Below are 7246 nucleotides of genomic sequence, written 5' to 3'. Positions count from 1 at the left end.
CGCTCTACTGGTGATCTTCTGGCTTTCCTTACTGAGTCTTGGTCATCCTCTTTTAGAGATTTTCGTGAAACTTTTGCTGTTGCCTTAGACATAACAAAAGCTTTTGATAGAGTCTGGCACAAAGCTTTGATTTCCAAACTACCCTGCTATGGCTTATATCCTTCTAGAGCTCTGTAACTTCTTAAGTTTCCCTTCTGACCATTCTATTGTTGTTGTGGTAGACTGTCACTGCTCTTCTCCTAAATCTATTAACACTGGTGTTCCTCAGGGTTCTGTCCTGTCACCCACTCTCTTCTTATTATTCATTAATGATCTCCTAAACCAAACTTCTTGTCCTATCCACTCCTACGCTGATGATACCACCCTGCACTTTTCCACGTCTTTTCGTCTACGTCCAACCCTTCAGGAAATAAAGAGGTCATGCAGGGAAACCAGAAAACGCCTGACTTCTGATGCCCCTAAAATTTCTGATTGGGGAAGAGCAAACTTGGTATTGTTCATTACCTCAAAAACTCAATTTCTCCATCTATCAACTTGACACAACTTTCCAGACAACTATCCCCTCTTCTTCAATGACACTCAACAGGCCCCCTCTTCTACACTGAACATCCTCAGTCTGTACTTTTCTTATAATCTAAACTGGAAATTTCACATCTTATCTCTAGTTAAAACAGCTTCTATGAAGTTAGACGTCTCCGCCAGTTTTTATCATCCCACCAGCTGCTAACTCTGCACAGGGGTCCTATTTATGTGAAAGAAATGGATCAGAATTCAGAATCTGAGATGAAAAAAATTACCAATGAGATGTTTCTAAATGGAGTGAAGGAACCAATGATAGAGGTCGTTATTCTGGCCAATGGCCAGGGACAAGATTGCAATGCAGGTGTTTTCCCTAAGGACTGGCAGGAATGTAGGGAAGGTGTGTTATTCCCTTGCGAGTGCGATAGGAGGAGAAAAAGGTTAAAAATAGACTGGCCACGTGAGGACAGTGCAAGTGGAATGAAATATATGAATGATGAATATAAATAATAATAATTGTTATGACTGATGCGACTGATATATATATATATATATATATATATATATATATATATATATATATATATATATATATATATATATATATATATATATATATATATATATATATATATATACATATATATATATATATATATATATATATATATATATATATATATATATATATATATATATATATATATATATATATATATATATATATATATATATATATATATATATATATATATATCGTTGAATGTGATAGCTAATTCAGCGTTGGTCTTCTTTCTTAACGTATTTCCCAAACAAATTATTCCTCTCACTTTGGTGGAAGTAATGTTGCTCTCACCAAAGTGAGAGCAACAACAGCTACTGAGGAAGGTCTAGGACCTGAAATCGCGATCTAGCGAAAAATGACTAGCTTCGGCGAAGTCATAAAAACTCTTAGTAAAGAGAATAAAGCAAAGATAAGATGTTTGGACAATACCTTAAGAAAGAAGACCAACGCTGAATTTTAGCTATCACATTCAACGAAATATGACTTAGAGAAAATCTCTTGCCTGTATATACCCTAAATATATATATACATATATATATATATATATATATATATATATATATATATATATATATATATATATATATATATATATATATATATATATATATATATATATATATATATATATATATATATATATATATATATATATATATATATATATATATATATATATATATATATATATTTTTTTTTTTTTTTTTTTTTTTTTTGTGATGTGCTGCGGAAATAATGCAGTGAAGAAGGAAGAGGAGAAGAAAGATAGTGAGAGATAAAGAGGGAGAGAGAGGGAGGGAGAGCAGGATCAGTGAAGCAGATGCCTGAGGCACGATAAGTACCTGTCTGTCTTCCACGTTTACTTTAAAAATTCCAAGCATATAGTTACTCCCATTCCATAATTAAATTTCCTTACTTCCTTTTCTCTCCTCATGTTGAGTCACCCATAGCTGAAGAATTCGTCTTTCCTAAAGAGTAATCAGAACACACTCAACCCTTGTAAGTTGCTCACAATGATTTTTGAAAGATAATAGTTTCTGTAGCTCGCCGCTCATAGTAAGTGGAGAGCAAGACAGGCAGCTGTGCGTCATCCATCTACCCCCCCCTTCCCGTCCCATCTACTTTCCCCCCTTTGTCCTTTTTGTCATGCGACTCACCCACGCTAACGAGAGCAGGGTGGTGACACTGCCTCCTTTGTTAACCGGTGTTCATTAAAGCAAGGTGAAAGACGTGTATGTTTGAGACAGCGCAAGGCAAGGAGACTAAGGGAGGAATATATAGTTTGTACGGCTTTTGTTTGAGTGGACATTATTTACATAGTTAAAGCAGTAAGCCCCTGCTGATATAGTTAACCTAGAAGTCACCAGGAGCCTGTTTGTTGTTGTTGTGCCCTTTTAATTTGGGTAGGTATCTTTCACACCGACTCCACCGCAACTGGCCGGGTTTTTGGCATATCGGAGACTGGTTGGCTGGCTCTCCCTTTTGTATGTGGGCTGCATGTTCTCGTATCTGTAGAATTTTGTTTTGTTAAATGTTACTGGGATTCATAGCTGTGTTGAGAGCTTTGGACCTAGAGGATTTTGCAATTTCCTGCTGTACAATAGAGGCTACTCCCTCCCGGGTTTCTGGGTGGTATTGGTCTGTCCTCTGGGAGGTTGTAAATGATACTGTTCAGCAGAATGAGATAATATTCTGTGAGTGTGGGTGGTTTTGTCTCGAGAGGCCGGTAGCTCATAGAATATTATAATCCTCATGGTTGTTTGTCCTTTGTCATGGCTGTGCTTCCCATAGATACGATTCTTTCCCATCAAGTGAAGTATGTTTGGTGTCTGTTATGTCGATTTTTATTCCTTTCTCGATTAAAGATGGAATGGCGACCTCATTTGTTTAATAATTACAGTAGACCAAAAAGAACCTGTATAGGTGATTTTGAACCCTGCACTAAGCTCACATAGGAGATGGCTTAGGGAGGCTGACTCAATCTAGTGGCAGCCGTGAGAGGGGCTGAACCTGGTAGTAACAACATATATATATATATATATATATATATATATATATATATATATATATATATATATATATATATATATATATATATATATATATATATATATATATATATATATATATATATATATATATATATATATATATATATATATATATATATATATATATATATATATATATATATATATATATATATATATATATATAGAGAGAGAGAGAGAGAGAGAGAGAGAGAGAGAGAGAGAGAGAGAGAGAGAGAGAGAGAGAGAGAGAGAGAGAGAGAGAGAGAGAGAGAGATATGATTTTATTTTATCTTATTATTTTTTCCCTGTTTACTTCAGTGATGACTGATTAATCTATCTTACCGTGCAGTGCATGTTGGTAGTGTCCTCAATCATGGTATTACTGATGACATTACACACTCAGTCCCTTTGTTCAAGGGGCTGTCGGTGAAAAAATCCTTAATGACCTGAAGAGAGTATTAAACCATCATTGTCGCCTGGCAGGCCAGGACGCTCTCTATTAAAAGGTTTATCACACTGCACTAGTTTCCCTCCGTCATCCAATTAATCGGTAGCATCGCACAGCTCCATCACTTTACCGCCGACTTTTGGAGCAAATTGCATCTCTCAACTCTCGGGAAGGAAGCTTAAATTGTGGAGCAAAAATCAAAGTCAAATGACATTTTATGTAAACTGTCGAGAAAAGGAAAATCATAATCCTTATTGGTATCACTTACAATAGAATAAACCTTAAACGTGGAAAACGGCAAACTGTCAATTGCATCCTAAAGTTATATCGAACAAAACACCCACACCTGAACTGAGCACACAACGCAACATGGCCAGCCAAGGAAGGAGGATCACATGAACAAGGAATGCAAATCCACTGAACGAAAATTATGAACTGAAGACTGAAACTGCTGTCTGTGGAACCAATCCAATGCTTGTGCAAGCTCTTGTGTAGGTCTTCTGGCAACTCCAAGCTGTTCTCATCTTCTTCACCAATGCTGCCTTCACACACGCCTCTTTCTTGGCTTTCAATTCAGTCTAGGGAAAGAATAACATTACTGTACCGACATATCTTGAATAGAAGCTTGGCGTTCTAAAGAGATCGGACATTATTGTTGAAAGCAACAATAAACAAATGAGTCTGCTATATAGTGGTTGAAATCTGAGGTGGGGGATCGGATGTCAGAAGAAAAATTGTTTAGTTTGATAACTCAAATTACGAAACGTTCTCTCTCTCTCTCTCTCTCTCTCTCTCTCTCTCTCTCTCTCTCTCTCTCTCTCTCTCTCTCTCTCTCTCTCTCTCTCTCTCTCTCTCTCTCTCTCTCTCTCTTAAGCAAACTCGTTCAGTATTCGGGACTCATGCACTTGCCGCTCAGTAAACAGGTAAAGAACAGTATAAAATTAATGTATTTAGGGAAAAATGTTGTCTTCCGCAGTGGTAAACGAACTGTGAAGTGCCCCGGTGCGGCTAATCCCAGACCTGGCAATACTGTTTGTGTGTGTGTGTGTGTGTGTGTGTGTGTGTTTGCTATCCGACATTAAAAGAGCCGTCAAGATTGATTAATTTCTTACCCAGACTAACGAGTTCGACTTTCACTTCCTACGCCAAGAATTGAGTATCTTTTAGGTAAGTTACAAAATTCTAAAATAGATCAAGATATGGAATGATATAGTTTTTTTTTTTTTTTGTGTGTGTGTGTATGTATGTGTGTGTGTGTGTGTGTGTGTGTGTGTGTGTGTGTGTGTGTGTGTGTGTGTGTGTGTGTGTGTGTGTGTGTGGTGGAGAGAGTAGAGTTAATGTGATGACGATTTTAACTATATATTTGTTACACATCTGAGTAGAACATCAGAAAGTTTAGTCATCACTTGGTGTTTGCCTAGTTTTCTGTTGATATGCAGATGCGCAGTAGATATTCATATTCTTACGGATAAAGAAAACGCAGTGATTTTTCGTCTCCTTTCTTGTAGTGAAGGGATGATGGAAGGGATGACGAAGCGTCCGTCATGGAACAAATCAACTGTTTTATTGAAGGGATGTAAGCATCGGTATTTTATGTACAGCACAGAGATGCAGAGCCAGGAATGAGAGGGACACGTAATCGTACATATCTTTCGGGGAGTTACGCTAACGTTTCATATTTACTTGAAAAAGCCTTGGTGACAGAGAAAAAGGGAGAGAGAGAGAGAGAGAGAGAGAGAGAGAGAGAGAGAGAGAGAGAGAGAGAGAGAGAGAGAGTCTATGTCTCTGGCATATGCACATATGTTTCATATAGACAGAATTTCCAGGGAGGGTGCACTTGTAAAAGTTCAAGCTTTGCTATTAACTAAGGGCTCGTGGTACTTAATAGGAGGCTTTATCAAATTTAAAAGAATGTGAAACATTGTTAAAGGTGCTCTAATGTAATTTTCAGCTAATTTTTCATGGTATGCAATGATCAATTTTAAAAAATATTGTAAATCTCTCGATGCAACAGCTATTTATTATATATATATATATATATATATATATATATATATATATATATATATATATATATATATATATATATATATATATATATATATATATATATATATATATATGTATATATATATATATATATATATATATATATATATATATATATATATATATATATATATATATATATATATATATATGTATATATATATATATATATATATATATATATATATATATATATATATATATATATATATATATATATATATATATATATATATATATATATATATATATATATATATATATATATATATATATATATAATGCTACCAAGGTCTCAGATGTAATGTGTCACTGAAGATACACTTTCTTCATTCTCATCTGTCCTTCCCATAGAATGCAGATTTTAGTGATGAACATGGAGAGAGGTTCCATCAAGATATAGCGTCAATGGAAAACAGGTAGAAGGGAAAAATAGAGTCCTGCTATGCTGGCTGACTTCTGCTGAACCTGAAGCGTGACACACCTGAGACGTCTTACAAAAGAAGCCGTAATTACTAAAATATAGGTTAATACATTGTATAATGCTAACAAACATGCCAAATTATTATATATTTATGAATTAATTACAATGGACACATTTAATCTGACTTTGGGAGCGAAATACATTTATGGTGTGGTGGAAATCAGTATTAATTGCATAATTATTACACTTGCAATTTACAAGAAAATGTGATGGAAAATCTTTGCTATCAAATTCGGTTTCAACACATTCAGCTTCATAATAAAGTGCATATGAGAACTATGTTTTTTGACGCTGAAATTTGTTGTACAGTGTTATTCATTTATTTATTATCGGTTCGGTGCATGACATATTTTACTCACGTTTATATTTTTCTTTTGTTCTCGTTGTCATAGCGATAATTTTGTGCTTAGAGAAGAACATCTAGGGGACCATGCTTCCCTTGTAATGAAATTCATGATTACTATCAAGCCAATGAGGAGGAACACGTGCGTCCTCGGCGTGGCGGCGGCTATGCAGGGACATGTATCGGACAAATCATGGCCTGAAAGCACAATCCTCCCTTCATGGTAGCTCATGCATATTTTTTCATCCGCAGTATCATGTCTCTTTCCTACAAGCTTCAAATTATTCACCTGATATAAACAACTACAAGACTCTTAGGACCATATTCTGAAACACTTTTGGACCTCACCCCCTCTACATTCAAAGGGCTGTACTTGAAGATACACGGGTTCTAATGGTGTTGTTATGGTTCTAATGACAAATTAACAACATTCCTTCATTATTTACATGAGATAGTCTTGAGAATCCGGCTAATCATCTCTGTGGTCTTTGAAAACAATTGTGGCTAAAGAGTAAATCATGTCTGAATGTGAGCCATAGTGCCACATCATCAGTTATTGTCCTGAAGATTGAAACACTTATGTAAACTCGTCAATTTAATATCAAGCTCTCCCTATGCATGCTAATATAAACCTTATGTAAGAAATAGTTAAAAAAAAGTCCTAGTACCACATCGTGAATTGTTGCTTAGTGTTTGAAACCCATTCAGTCCAATCCACTATTGTCTAACCTTTCTATCCATTGAGTGTTGAGCTAGTGCCATACTTCTCTGTATCTCCCCTCTCTATACTCTCTATATTCTCCTC

Source organism: Scylla paramamosain, chromosome 18, assembly GCF_035594125.1.
Source record: "Scylla paramamosain isolate STU-SP2022 chromosome 18, ASM3559412v1, whole genome shotgun sequence".
Lineage (NCBI taxonomy): Eukaryota > Metazoa > Arthropoda > Malacostraca > Decapoda > Portunidae > Scylla > Scylla paramamosain.
This window is presented reverse-complemented; position numbering follows the sequence as displayed.